At 48.1% G+C, this 15,620-nt stretch overlaps 1 protein-coding gene across 3 annotated transcripts in view; it reads right to left on the bottom strand.

Moving 5' to 3' along the window:
• DDC (dopa decarboxylase) overlaps nucleotides 1-13,676 on the bottom strand; it is a 102,144-nt gene extending 88,468 nt beyond the window's left edge. For 2 of the 3 annotated variants that reach the window (XM_036918818.2, XM_036918816.2), the window contains exon 1: nucleotides 13,538-13,676. The gene's annotated coding sequence lies outside the window, so the exon portion shown is untranslated. Of the gene's footprint in view, nucleotides 1-899; nucleotides 973-13,537 lie in introns of those variants that run through there. The other variant, XM_036918817.2, reaches the window with a different exon arrangement.
• Nucleotides 13,677-15,620: the final 1,944 nt, after the last annotated feature.

Genomic DNA, 15,620 nt, shown 5'->3' with positions numbered 1-15,620 from the left:
CAGCCTGGCCTGGGGCCCTGGGCTGCCTGCGCCGGGGCACAGAGCGTCTGCTTCTCGGGTCCCCTTGAAAACCCAGAGGTCAGCTGACATGCTGCGGTCGTCAGCCTTACTTTAGGATCGCTTTCCCACGGGAGATACAGCTGATTTGAATAAGAAATCAACTGTAAGGACCCAGCTCTTGGAGACGGAAGAGAGAAAGAGGATTGGGGGAAAAACCCAGGTCACTTGCTTGAATGTCCCTTGGAAATGAGAGAAAACAAGGTACCCTGGCAGGCAGACCGCCCTGCGGGAGTTTCAGCCCCCTCCACGTGCTCACGTGCAGTTCACTTGTTTATTAATAATACACCTCCAATAACTGACCGCCTACTAGGTGCCCAGCCCTTTATAAACACCAGACCCAATTTTTACAAGAATCCTGTGGGAGGGTGCCCTCGGCTCTCCATCACAGCTGAGGGCAGGAGCCTGCGAGGGGCTGCTCCCGCCTGCACACTGGGTCTGTCTGGCTCGCAGCCTGCTCCTTCCCTGCCCCGTCTCCCAGCCTCTGTGGGGTCACCCTGCAAAATAACTGCCACTCACCCTTGTAATGTTGCGCTCACAGCGCAGAGAACGTGGCCTAGAAAACCATCAGAAGTTTCTGATTCTTTACCTGACTTGTTGCTTAGAGATATTTCATAAAACAGCAAGAGACTTAGTCTGGCCCCTATTTTCTGGAGAAGTTCCTAGAGCCCCACCTGCTCACAGCTGGACGCAGAGCCAGCCCAGTGGCCAGAGGACACCAACCCGGCTGGAATCCACAGGCAAAGCCCCAGCCCCAGCCCCAAGGGTTACAGCCATGCAGGGGCTGGATTCTCCGGTAGGTCTGGCCCCCCCGGGCTACAAGCACAAAGGGCAGTACTCACCGGGGCCCACGCCGCGTGTCCTGTCTCCCTCTCTGCTCTCCTCGGTGACAGTTAAAAGGCAGAGGATGTGACTGCTATGTGTGTAGACAGTGTGTCCGCCTCCCCAAAGCCAATCAGAGCCGCTTGCTCTGCTTATTTACCAGCAGCATCTTCCACCTCCCTCCCTGCTGCTTCGCGACCAGGATTGGAGGGCAGAGCCGGGGCAGAGCAGGACCAAGGGGACAGTGCAGCCTGCAAGGGCTGGAGGCAAGGGGCCAAGGAGAAGGGGCCCTGTGCTTCCAGCGGCCTGGGTGGGTCCCAGCCTTCAGTTAGTCCTCCCGGAGGCTCCCCAGGCAACCTCAGAGCACTGCCCGGCTCTGTGAGGGGATGAAGAAAGGCCCCTGTGGGCCAGGCAAGTGAGGAGGAGCATGCATTCTGTGCCAGCTCCGTGCCAGCACCGAGCTGTGCACCGCCAAGCTGACTCCTTGCTCTCTCCCACAGGGCCACAGGCACACTGCTGTGCATGGGAAACAGGAGGCTCTGAGTGCCAAGCCCATTAGCCCAGGTCAGACAGAGAAGCAGAGGCAGGTGAGGATTTGAACCCAGGTTCATCTGATGCACAATCCTGTTTCTTTTACTCATCGAAGCCTGCATTCAAAATACACATTTCTTTCTTTTTCTTTTAAAAGGAGAAAATTTAAGAACTTTCTTGAGGTTATGTTTTTTGATGTTACTGCTGTACAGTAATGTAATTGACTTTTATTGAGGTATAACTGACATACAATATTACACTGGCTTCAGGGCACAAACAAGTGGTTTGACGATTGTATACACACAGGCTCACCATGGAAAGTATGGTTAAGTGTCACCATACCAACTTCACACAGAACCATTGACTATATTCCCCATGCTGTACTTTCATCCCCATGATTTATTTATTTTGTAATTGGAAGTTTGTGCCTCTTTATCACCTTCACCTAACTCTCCCATTCCCCCACCCTGGCCCCTCTGGCAACCACCAGGCTGTTCTCTGTATTTATAAACCTACTGCTATTTGGTTTGCCTTTGTCTTAGTTTTTAGGATCTGCATGTAAGAGAAATTATTCGCTATTTGACCTTCTCTGTCTGACTTATCTCACTTAGCATAATGCCTCCAGGTCCACCCATGTTGTCATAAATGATGAGCTTTCTTGGGCTTCCTCTCTCTTCCACCTGGCAGGCAGGCTGCTCAGTGCATTAAGGGGGCAGGACTGGTTTCCTTTAAGCTGTGCTCAGAGCCCTGCGAACCTGGAAAGGGGGCTTGGTGAGCCCACTCAGGCCAGGAGGGGCATGCAGTTTCCTGCGCTCCCCCCACACAGGCTTACCTGCACACACACCCCAATGCATGCACATGTACTTAACAGTTCACAGCCAGCTAGGTCAGAGGCCAAGGGCAGGGGCCGTGGCTGGCAGAAGGTGTGTGGGCTGCTGAGACCAGGTTGTGGTAATGGACGATTGGGCCCCGTGTACCCAGGCAGGACCCAGCTCCAGGCACAGGCCACCTCCTAGGAGAGCCAGCTGAGGCCTGCTCATCCCCCAGCACTGCGAGGGGCCAGGCTTTGAACAGGAGGCGGCAAGCTGGAGAGAACTGGCCTGTGCACAGGGCTCTGGCCAGGGGTCTGGGCCACTGGGCCCTCAATGAACACCTCTCCCAGCATGTGGTTCAGTCAGTGCCGGATGAAGACCTGGAGGCTAAGTGGAGGGCGACACGGGTATGGTGAGGGGCTGACACTCGTGCCATTCCTCCCCCGACCTCTGGACCGGGGAGCTGTGAACAAAATGTTCCCTCTCATAGTCACTGTGATGCCCCCTGGCATTTATAAAAGGTCTACAACAGACATTTTTATGTTAGCTCATTCAGTCCCTCGCAACTATCTTACCAGGTAGACATTATCAACTCCATCTTACAGATTAGGAAACAGAGACCCAAAGAAGCTATAAATTTGCTGAGGTCACACAGCAGCATGTGGCCAAGCTGGGCATCACCCACGTGGCTCACCAGTGGGCCAGCTGGCCCTCACACTGGTGCTTGGTCTACAGACTATGTGGCATTCCAGGGTATTCCAGGACAGGAGGCAGATCATGAAAGAAGAAACAGAGAAACCTACAGTCGCCAGCTGCAACCAGTGCTGCAAAGTGTGTGAAGAGGACAGAGCCCAGAGGGGAGGCCCCCGTGGTGAAGATGGGCCTGTGCCTAAATGGGAAGTCAAGTCGCTGAAAGGTTTAGGCAGAGAACTCACATGCCTACTGGGTGTGTTTGAAACTCACTGCAGCCATAGCTTGGAGAGTAAATTTGGGGTTGGGTGAGTAAATTTGAGGGTGAGAGAAAGGACAGATCTAAGATTTAAGGGGTAGAAACAGAAGGATGTGCGGTGGTGTGATGAAGAGGCAGTCCGGGATAAGGAGGCGAGCTCCAGCTGGCCCGCCTCCTGCATCCGCCAGGGGGGACTGCGGGCCGGCTGCCTCACCCATCACAGGGAACACAAGTGTGACTTATGAGACCATAAGAATGCATCTAACAAGACACAAAAGACTTGTATGAGGAAATGTATAAAAGCTCATGGGAAGCCATTAAAAATACACAGCTAAATGCCATTCATGGATACAGTATGCACCCCATATTGTAAATATCTCCATTTTCCTCTAACTGATTAAGATATTTGATACAATTCTACCCCAAATCCCAACACAGATATTTGACTCTGAAATAAAAATAGAAAGCAAAACTCTAAAAATGGTCAGCATGCTCTCAAGAAAGAACTTTGCAGTCTTGCTCTATACTTATCAAGACAGATGAGGCCGTAAAAATGTAAGGATTTTGATGCAAGGATGGAAGCCTGACCGACTAAACAGAATATAGAACCCAGGAAAAACTCCCACAAAAATATGGAAAATTGACATATGTGGAACTGCAGATCCATAGAGAAAGAATAGACCATGAAATACGCTGGAGCAACAGGCTGTCTACTTGGAAAAAAATGAAATGGAATCTGTGTCTCACTCCATATACAAAAACAAATTCCTGATTAAATCTTTAGCTGTAAAAGGCAGACTTTTTAGGATGACAGGGAATATATTGTTTTGACTGTGGGAGGGAAGGATTTCTTAATGGATTTACTTTCTCAGCTAACCATGAGAGATTGGTAAATCTGACTACATTATTAAGAATATCTGCTCTTCAAACTAGAACCAAAAAGCCTACTGAGTGGAGGGAGGTATTTAAAACACATGTTGCTAATTATGGGTCAGGTTGTATAATACAAAAAGGCATTTTCAGTAAGAGAAAGACAACACATTAGAAGTACAAGCATTTATCAAAAGTGGAAACAAGATGTCTCCTGTGAAAAAATGATCTTTCTTGTTAGTAGTTAAAGAAGATACCTGCATTTTGCTGAAGTGTAGAATGGCAATTGATTTTGTATATTTGACACTTTTTCTGGTCACTTAATTACATTCTCTTAGAAGTTCTAATAGTTTGTTATTTCAGGTGGATGTCAACACCTGTGAATTGTGGAACTGTTCTTTCTAGCATTTCACTTTTTTCCTTTTCTTGCTTTAACACTGTCTTGTACTGTGCCATCCTGTATCACAGCCATGAGCCACATCTGGGTCTTGGTCTCTTCAAATATGGCCAATATGACTGAGGAAACTAATGCTCAGTTAATTTCACTTAATAATTTAAATTCAAATCTAAAAACTGAAGTAGTGTAAAATATTTCCATTACACATTTTTAGTGTAGGACTATTTTTCACTTTGCTGTATCACATAAAATATTTTCATTCTATTGCAGTACACAGCTTTTTTTTTTTTTAATGTGGCTACTAGAAAACTTAAAATTTTTAATTCTGTATGTGACTGGCACTGATCTAGGGCCTCCAGGACATTGTGGAATAGAAGCAGTGACAGCTTTAGTGGCTTTAAAAGGAATGCTTCTAAGATCTCACTATTAATAACAGTGTATATTGGAAATTCTTCATTAGAAGGTTTCTTCTATTCTTATTTTTATAAAGAATAGATATTTAATGTTATCAGTAGCTTTTCTGCATCAAAAGAGAAGATCATATGGTTTTCCTCCTCTAAACTATTAACATAAGGAATGACATTAACAAATTTTCTGACTCTCAAATATCCTAAAATTATGGTGCACTAACATTTCATACAGAATTTTTACTTCTAGCTCATGTTGTAGTTTTACTTTGTAGAATTATCTTTCTCTAGTTTTAGTGCCAGATTCTAGGGTTTCAAAGACCAAGGATAATTCCTTCTTTTTTTAATTCTCTGAAACAGTTTGGATAGTTCTGAGATTTGGAATTATTCAATCACTAACTGAGTGTCAGAAATCATACATAAAATCATTTGCCACTTCCTCCATTTTTTGAGGAAATATTTTAAATGAATCAATTTATTTATTATAAAACTACTCAGGATTTCTATTTCTCCTTGAACCCAATCTGAAGTAATTTCACCAAATGTTTTAATTTAATGCAAGGTTTTTTTAATGATATTCTCATAATATTTTTGCTTTGTTGGATCTATAATTATGTATTATGTCTCCCTTTTCTACAGTATTAGTTATTCCCCTACCTTTTTTATCTTTAGTTAGTATTACCAGAACTGTGTCTAGTAATAATAATAAAAAAAAAACCTTGGCTTTATTGATCTTCCCTAATTGACCTGTTTTTTCCTTTTCCCTATGTTTATTCTGTTGTTTTTTTTTCCTAACTTTTTTATTTGAGCAATTATCTCATTAATTTTTGGCCTTTCTAACTTTCTAATGTAAGTATTTAAAACCATATACTTTTTACTATATACTGTTTTCAATACATAATCCAAGTTCTAAAGTTTAGCATATTTCAATATCATTGATTTCTAAGCATTATTTAATTTCTATACCATTTTTTCTTTGCTGTAAGAGTTATGCAGTAGCTTTCAAAAAAAGTCCAGACATACATAGCAATTTTTACTTTTGTTTCACTTCGAATTTAATTAATTGAATTGAATTGTGCTCAGCGAACATCTATTATGATAGCAGTTCTCTGAGAGCAGTCCATAATGCAAGTAGCAACATCTACATCCTCAATTTTTGTGAACATTTCATGTGCACTTGCGAATAAAATGTATTTTTTTAATTATTGGGTGCAGGGTTCCTTGTATGTCCAATAAACCAGGATTGTTGCTTGTTGGAATTTTTTACATTTTATAATTATTTTGTTACCTTGATCTATCATCCAGTTTGCTGTCATTGCTAAAGATGTGTTGAAATCTTCCACTAAGACAGTGAATTGTTTTTCCCCATAGCTCTGCCACGATTTGCTTTATCTAAGGCCCTTCCATTATGTTTGTACTGTTTAGAACTGCATTGTTTTCTTGGTGGAAGGAACCTTTTATCGTGTTCTGTAGTAATACATTAGCAGTGTGCTTGCTGGTGACGGGTCAGAATGTGGATGGGTGGCTGTTCTTCCTCAGTCCCGGAGATGGTGGGCGGTCATGTGCCTCTCCCCTTCCACTGGGGCAGGAGTCGGGTGAGGCAGGGCGGTGGCAGCCTGTGCAGATGCCTAGATGTCTCTACACGGTATTCAGCAATTTTCAAAAGCCTGAATGTTATGGAACATTTTCTTCATTTCAAAATGTCATAAATGCACTCTGTGAGGATGTCCAGAGGGCATCTCTGTCCTGCGTGTTCATCCAGGTGAGCCCAAAGCACAGGGCTGGACCCTGGACTGACTGATTGCCACAGTAAGACTGCCGCCTCTCATCTGACCCAACACACGGGGTCGCTAGGCTAACCGAGAGTGAGCCAGGGTCCTCAGGGGTTCAGCCTGCTCTGCTGCAAGACCCTTGGAGCTGGGAGCACTGGGACCCCCCAAGGCTGTCACAGGGATGCTTGCCTGGAAGACGATGCCTGTAGAGCCCTCACGCCACTGGGAGCTTCCACCCCATGTCCATCCCTGCACGCGACCACTTCCCAGTTGTCCCCTAACACTTCCCACTGCCCACCCTTCCCATCCCCCTCCTACCAAGGTCCTGTACCTCTGGTCCCATCTGCCCCTCCAGATGCTGCACCCACACGGTCTGCCCTACAAGGGTCTGATTAGCCCCTCTGTGATGTGACTGTCATGCTGGCACATGGAAAGCACTGTAGAAATGCAACACTGCCAGAGCGGCAGAAAGTGCCAGGTGGCCACAAGGACGATCTAAGTTCTAACCTCATAGTCCCTGTGGCTCTGCACCACCATCACCTCTTCCTTCTTAGTTTTCTCACTGGTGAGCCGGGAATATGATCAGGATCCAGAATGTGAATCCCAGCACCCACTGAACACTCAGAGGTATGTTGTTTTAACTCAAGCTAGAGGTGATGAGGAAATATACAGAAAGTTCTCAAATCTCTCCCCGCCTCTGGGTTTGGTAGGAAGCCAGGAAAGCTAAGAAAGTTAAGGAAACAAAGTTTCTGTTAAGGCTTCCAGAATATAAAGGAATCACAAGGTGCTTGGGTGCTTGAGATTGAAACAATGTAACAATGTATGCCACCCCCACCCCCCACCAGGACTCAGTGGTACAGAACAGCTTGTTAATCATAGTCATGGAAGCCCATTAGTTTATAATACGGTATCTGGGTAACCTTTACAGAAATGGATTGAAATATAGCTAGCATCCTGAATACACCTCTAGTGACTTAATAGCTCTAACTGCAACAGTTTCTGGGTGCTGACTTCCCCCTTAGCTTTGTAGTAAATGTATAAAAGGCATGAGCCTGCTGTACTCAGGGCTCAGACCTTTGGAGATCACTCTCCTCTGAACCTGCCAGCATAAAATAAGCCTCCACCCTCCAAGATCTCCGAGTGCCGCTTGGTTCTTCCGTCAGTGATCCAGTCCAGGTTTTCTGTTTTTCTGTAATATTTGGTTCCCTGACCAGGAAACACAATCACACTGGCCCATTGTTGCCACTGGTTTGGGACAATGGTGGGGTGGTGATGGAAAAGGCAACCACAATGGAGAAGGTGCTCCCTGCCTTTGGTAGTATCCTGCCCAGACACCTCGGACCAGCCCCCTGCCCCACTGTTCCTGCTGGACTCGAGGAGGTTTGGCAGGTGAGGACCTGGTTCCGATATTGGATAACAGTAAGGCCTTGGGGCCCTGGACCCAATCAGAACCACCCGTTGGGGTGGAAGGGGAGCCTGATCACCTCCTGGAGACCTCTTAGAGGGCTCACAGGTAGAGATTCCTGGGGGCGGGAATGTCTAAACTCTGGTCTGGTGTGTGAGTGACTGGGCAGGGCAGCTGAAGACATTTAGCTTGCACCAAATCTGTGATTCCACGGCCTGTGCCACAGAATCTGAGTGGGCCCTCAACCACATTTGTGGTCAGCCACAACATAACAGTGACTCAGCTTTGGCTGACCTGGCCTGGGACTTAGATGGGTGCACCTTAGTCAAGGCTGACCAAAGTCTCCGAAGGAAGCATGAACGGATGGGCATCTGACTGGTCTCCTCTCTAGAGGAGGCACCCCCTCCTTGTTTGTCTTTGCAGCACCGTCTCATGAACACATCATGGAACTGGGGCACAGCAAACCCACAGTTCTTAAAACCATGATCAAAAATTTCAGAAAGAGATTTCAGGGAAATTATGGAGTGAATATAAACCCTGGCAAGTTAAGGACCTTGTGTGAATCTGACTGGCCCACCTTTGATGTAGGGTGGCCTCCTGAGGGAACCCTAGATGTCCCAACAGTTCATCGAGTCTGGTGGGTCATCACTGGAGATCCAGGCCACCCTGATCAGTTCCCATACATTGACTCCTGGTGAGGAGTTGCCCAGACCCTTCCATCTTGGGCACGATTCGCTTGCAACAGTCAGGGACAAAGTAGCATCTTCCTACAGAAGCCAGTGACCCAGAGGAAGAACCAAGATCACCCCCACCTTATGCGCCCCCAAGGCCGTCAGCACCCAGCCCCCTGATCCTGGAGACTCCGCCACCATCGGTCTCCCCACCACCTCCAGGTCTGGGGACCCACTCTTCCTGGACCAGCAGCCAGACTGCACCCTCGATGCCGGTAGGAGAGACGAGGGAGCCTGAGAGGCGTGATGAGGACGGGACCATCCAGCCCCGCAGGTCCATGCTTTACTAGCAACCCTTCTAACAGACAAGTTTAGGCAGACAGGGAGGCTGAAAAGGAAAAAACAAAAAAAAAGGCCAGCCTCCTGGCAGCTGCCCTAAAAGAAAAGAATGACCAAAAGGCAGAAAAAGCATGCTACCAAGAAGGGGGGAAGCCTAGGACCCCCCCAGCCAGGGACCAGTGTGCTTACTGTGAAGAGAAAGGGCATTGGGAGAACGAATGCCCCAACCAAGGCAAAGCCCTGAGGCCCAGTCATTGCCGGGAGGAGCCCCGCGGGGACAGGCTCACTGGCCCGGCAGGAGCAGACTCAGCCTGACAAGGACGGGCTCTCTCACGCTCGGGCCCCAGGAGCCCATGGTCAGAATGAAGGTGGGGAGACAACACATGACTTTTATGGTTGACGCAGGGGCAGGACACTCTGTGGTCACCCTCCCTTAGCCCCCTTCAGTGGAAGGGCTGCAACTATCCTCAGAGCCACCGGGTCAAAAGCAGTCCAGCAGGACTTCTGCCAAGCCCGTCAATGTGAACGTGGGGGCCACAGGTCCAACATAAATTTCTCTACCTACCTCGGTGCCCCTTTCCCCTCTTCAGCCAAGATATAATCTCGAAACTCCTCATCCTGGCAATAACCACACCCAGGGAAGAGGAGTGGAGGCTGTTCTGTGCCCAGACTCTCTCAAGTCGTCCACCTGAATTCAGGGCTGCCTTCCCCTCAGTATGGGCTGAAGACAAGCCACCCGGACTGGCCCATAACCAAGCCCCTGTCATTGTAGAATTGACTCCAGGGGCCCAGCCATAGAGCCAGCGGCAGTACCCCCCTCACAAGGGGCAAAAGCAGGCATCCAAGAACACGTGACCAAACTCAAAAAAAGCAGGCATTCTAGTTGAGTGCCAGGCCCTGGAACACCCCGTCCCTACCAGTCAAAAAGCCAGGAGGTAGGTACCAGCCGGTCCAAGACCTACGAGCCATCAGCAAGGTGACTGTTTTTCTGCATCTGGTGGTCCCAACCCATATACCCTCCTCAGCCAGATCCCAGGTCTGCCAAATGATTCACTTGCCTAGACTTAAAGGATGCTTTTTTTCTGCTTCTGACCGGCCCCCCAGAGCCAGCCTTTGTTTGCCTTCAAATAAATTAAACTGGATACTGGGCGGCAGATGCAGTTAGCATGGACGCAGCTTCCACAAGGGCTCAAGAACTCATCCTCTCTCTTCGGGGAGGCATTGGCTGCAGACCTTACCAGCTTTCTGAGGGAAGCCACGCACTGCGCCCTCCTCCAGTACGTAGATTACCTCCTTCTTGCCAGTGACACCCAAGGAAACTGTACAGAGGGCATGAAGGCCCTCCTGCAACTCCTGTCAGACTCAGGATACCAAGCCTCATGGAAAAAGGCAGCAATTCCAGCACTTGGGCTTCTTCCTCACCCAGGGAAAGAGGGCACTAGGGCCAGAGAGGAAAAGGTCATCACCTCCTTAGCCCATCCCCAGACGAAGAAGGGCCTACGAGAGTCCCTGGGGCTGCCGGATTCTGCCGAATCTGGATTCCTGGATTCTCGACAATGGCAAAACCCCTCTACAGCCTCCTGGGGGGCCAGACTGAGAGCCCCCCATCGGGATAAAAGAGTAAAAAACCACCTTCCTGGAAATAAAGGTTGCTTTAGGACACGCACCAGCCCTAGGCCTGCCAGATATAGAAAAGCACTTCAATCTCTTCCTACATGAAAAGGAAAAGGTGGCCCTCAGGGTTCTTACACAGATGTTGGGCCCTGGCAGCGGCTGGCCGCATACCTGTCAAAGTGCAGCAGGATGGCCACCTTGTCTCAGGGCGCTGGCAGCCACAGTTCTACTCATTGAGGAGGCAAACAAACGTATCCTGGGACAAGAATTCAATTGTACATTGCAAAGGAAACGACCCTATAACACAGGGAAATTGCCTGGCAGATGAAGCAGCTAAAGCAGCCACCAGTAAAAACTGCACTGGAAGCCCTCCTCAAGAAGCAATACTACATCAGTCAGTTGCCAGCACTGTGCTGGGCAACAAGTGGGCAGTGTATGACTTGTGCCAGGAATAACGCTTGATCTGCACCGTGACCCCTGCCAGGTGTCCAGAGGGCAGGAGCTGCCCCCTTTGAAGATCTAGAAATAGACTTCAGAGATGTCCAGCCAAGCAAAGGACTCAGGTACCTCCTAATAATAGTGTGTACATACTCTGGGTGGGTCAAAGCCTTCTGACCAGTACAGAACGAAGCTGGGATGCAGCTAAAGTTCTCCTGAGGAATATAGTGCCCCGGTTTGCCCTACCATCTATAATTCACAGTGACAATGGACCTGTATTTGTAGCAGATGCAGTACAATTTTTAACCAAATCTCTCAACATCACTTGGAAACTCCACACCGCCTATAGCCCCAGAGTTCAGGGAAAGTAGAGTAAATGAATTACACCCTCAAGGGAACCCTAGCCAAGTTCTGTCAGAAAACCAGCCTCCCATGGCAGGACCTACTACCTTGGCCCTCCTGTGTGCCTGTTGCACACCTGGAGCACAAGGCCCCCCCTTTTAAACTAGTGTATGGATGGCCCCCACCCCCATGTCTAGAAAGCCTTCCAGGAAACCTACACCAAATAAAAAATAAGGGAGTAAGGGAACAGCTCCAAGCCTTAGGAGCCACCCTAAATAAGTTACAACAATACATCATAGAAAGAGCCCCAATCTCCTTGGGAACCCCAGTACATTCCTTCCAGGTAGGAGACTCAGTCTGGGTCAAAGGAGGAAAAAAGGACCCCCTCAAGCCTCAATAGACTGGGCCCCACATTGTAGTTGTAACCATTCTTACTGCTCTCAAGGTTTCAGGCATCACTCGGTGGGTCCGTCATTCCAGAATAACGAAGGCCCATCATTCTAAGGAAAAAATACATTAGTGGAGAGCCCAGCAGCCAGACCTCAGGAATCCCCTCTGCCTCTGCCTCCAGTGATTACCCTCTGACTAATAAACACCTGCACGCCATGGACCCTGGCATTGGCCGGTGTGGGCTCTCTCGTCCTGGGGATTGGACTCTCCGCTGCTGCTTCTAGTTAAACTGTGCCCCACAGAGTTGCCTTTTCCATTGTTTACTGGGTAATCAGTCGTAAATTGTGCTGCTGTGCTTGCTTGCCTCTTTTAATTTCAGTCCGGGCCTCAGCCTATCTAACTTCTCCCCAGTACTTCTCTATAATGTTGCCTCTATAGCTGCCCAGATGGCACTGGGACTGGAGCACCCTGCATTGTACAATTTTACACTGTCATCCAGAAAATTCTATCATATAAACCAAGATGATACCCTCTAAAATGAATTATTTAAGGGGGCATCAAAAGGGGGGGAATTAAAGGAAATATACAGAAAGTTTGCAAATCCCTCCCCCCGTCCAGGTTTGGTAGGAAGCCAGGAAAGCTAAGAAAGTGAAGGAAACAAAGTTTCTATTAAGGGTCCAGAATGTAAAGGAATCACAAGGTGCTTGGGTGCTTGAGATTGAAACAATGTAACAATGTATTCTCCCCAACCCCACTGGGACTCAGTGGTATGGAACAGCTTGTTAATCATAGTCATGGAAGCCCATTAGTTTATAATACTCCATCCAGTAACCTTTACAGAAATGGATTAAAATATAACTAGCATCCTGAATACACCTATAATGACCTAATAGCACCTACTGCAACAGTTTCTGGGTGCTGACCCTGCCCCCCCTTAGCTTTGTAGTAAATGTATAAAAGGCATGGCCCTGCCGTACTCAGGGCTCAGACCTTTGGGGATCACTCTCCTCTGAGCCCGTGGGCGTAAAATAAACCTCCACCCTCCAAGATCTCCGAGTGCTGCTTGGTTCTTCTGTCAGTGATCCAGTCCACGTTTTCTGGTTTTCTGTAACAGAGTGAGAAGCCATGATTTTTGCTCAAGACCTGTGTCTCTAGTGCGATCGTAATCTGCACAACAAGTGGGCAGGGAAGACCTGTCATTCTCAAAGCACGCTGCCTTCAGAGGCTCTGATGTACCTCCGTGTAGACACCCTCTGTCAGAGAAAGAGAGCCTTTCACAGGGTTGCACATGTTATCAAGGTAGAGAGGAGCTAATGTATTAAATCTCCCATTTGCCAGATAATTCCATACATTATGATTTAACCATCTCAAGAACCTGACAAGGCAGCTCCTTCTAAAATTCCCATTTTAGAGAGGAAGCAATGGGCTCCAAAGCACCTTGGTGTTATGTGGCAGAGAATTGGACCGTGTGCACCTCCCTTGGCTGTTAAACAGCAGTCAGAAGTCGTCGCCAGCCCCTACCATCCACAACCGAGCTGCACAAGGGACAGCAAGCGCTCATCAGAGGAGGCCGGCTGCCACGGCCCAGACACCTCTGCCCAGTAATGAGCTCCGGCCCTCAGGGGAGTTAGCCTTTAACATTTGGTACTTTGGGCCTGAACGTCAGGCAGATGTGTTCCGTTTCCAACAGCAACAATGTACGTATAAAATGAGGCACTTACTTGCTGGAACATCTAGCCCCTTCCGGGTCTCCTCCTCTGTGAGAGTTGCCAGCTTTGGGGGTTGAGGGGAGTGGGGGGCAGGGGGGCAGCTGGTGCCCAGGCAGTCACTCTTCCTGCAGCTCCAAATCTGCATGCTTCCCTGTCCTTGCATTTCAGCCTCCAGGGCTGGTTAAACATTAATTTCTGATGGTGATAAAGGTCAAGGAAATCTTGAGAGACCCAGAGGGAGTAGCCCATCTCTGGGGAAGCTGGGAAGGCTCATTCTGGAAAGTCTGTTTCACCCCAAACACTGGCTGCTTGGATCTTTCTTACTCCTAAATCAGCCACTAGAATCCTACATTTTCCTGAAGAACCCCAATTTCAGTATTTCAGCCCCATTAGGTTATATCCTGAGTCCTGGCCCTACTCTGGCAAGCCTGCCTAGCAGATGGCCTCCTGTCCTTTCAGGCAGTCCCCAAACGGAGCTGCATATCACAGCTCTTCACTTCCTTCCCCAGACCATTGAAATGATGGTCGAGCTGCAGAAAATGATAGTATGGATGGCATCTTGACAAATTTCTAGAAATGCCAAAGTTGAAAGAATGTCGTCGGAGCATTAAGGGCTGAGAATTCAGTGCTGAAGCTTGCACAGGGAAAGTCTGCAGGCAGCGTGGGGGCTGGTCTTTTGGGAAACCTGCAGCTTCTCCAAGCTTGGGGTTCAGTAGGTACAATGAGCTGGGGGGTGTGAGGTTGTTTTGGGGCAGTTCATGAAAGGCCTGGGCACAAGACAGAGGATGGAATGTGTGTGAGGAGAGGTGTTTGTCACAGGCCAGATGAGGGAAGTGCTCGCTGTTCTGCCCACTGGGCAGGTGTGGGGACCAGGATCTCGGTACTGGAACCAGAGCCAGAAGCAGAGTGACGTGGATGAGACTCTGAACCTCTGCAGGGCCACTGGAGGAGAGGGGGCAGAGCGGAGGGCAAGTCACGCCTGCAGTGGCAGAAGCTAGCATGCTCACATGCAGGCCTTAGAGCAGGCTGGGACTGAAGAGGAGTTGTCCTGGACAAGTCATCCTGAACCGGCTAATGTGCTCACACGCAGGTCTCACCCAGGCTGGAACTGATGAAGGGAAGAGTAGTCGTCCTTGACAAATACAGGAACAGCATTTGTGAAGGCGCTGAGGCTAACAAGGAGCCCTGTATATTCCAGGCCCTGAACAAAGGCTGCCCCCAAGGGCCATACAAAGCAGGGGGCTTTTGAACCATGTTACATAATGTGTATTCTCTCCAACTGCAATGGGAGACATTGAAATATTTCTAGAAAGCACTGACCTCAGCTTATTTCTATTTTCATTAGAATCACTCTGGCTCTTGTGTGGAAAACAGATAAGAGGGGTGACAAGAGTTAAAGTGTCTATACCCTCCTGGTTGGGAGGAAAGAGCAGAAATCTAAGGAACATAGTGAGTTTGGGAAGGACTGGGAGAGAGAGGGGGATTGAGATGAGGAAGAATGGTAGGATTCTGGACATGTGCATGTATGTGCCTATGCATGAATGCTTGTGTGTGCCTGTGTGGGGGGTGGTTAGGAGGTTGCAGGGAAGAGGAGTCAGGAGACATGAATCCAATAGGCAGATGATGATAGACATGGACTGAAAGGAAAAATCTGTGGTGGACCAATTTGAGGTAGGTGGAGATGAAGGCATCTCAGTAAAGAAACCTTCTCTGCAAGGAATGCATCTAAGAGTGTTTCTAAAACTAACATACATTCCTTGAGGAAACATGAGAAAAAGTTGAAAACTTTCATGTGTAATCCCACCTCTGCTAGGGATCTGCTGTCCACACCTGCTGTACAGCTGTTAAGAACTTTTCAATGCATGTAATTGTGCCAACAACCTGTAGATACAACTGTACATTCTATTTTCAACTTGCTTTTCCCCAGATTTCATCACAGACGATATACTTCCCCCAGTTTAAGTGTAATTTCCGCTTCTTGATGTTCAGATCCACCTATCCCCCTTCTGTTTTTGCTGTGTCTGCTCAGAATGTATACATAGTCCCTCCCTATTTCCTTGTAGTATTTTTATACTTTTAGGATTTTACTTTTACA

Source organism: Manis pentadactyla, chromosome 7 (assembly GCF_030020395.1).
Source record: "Manis pentadactyla isolate mManPen7 chromosome 7, mManPen7.hap1, whole genome shotgun sequence".
Classification (NCBI taxonomy): Eukaryota; Metazoa; Chordata; class Mammalia; order Pholidota; family Manidae; genus Manis; species Manis pentadactyla.
Note: the sequence above shows the minus strand (reverse complement) of the source record. Positions and strands in the feature narration are given on the sequence as shown.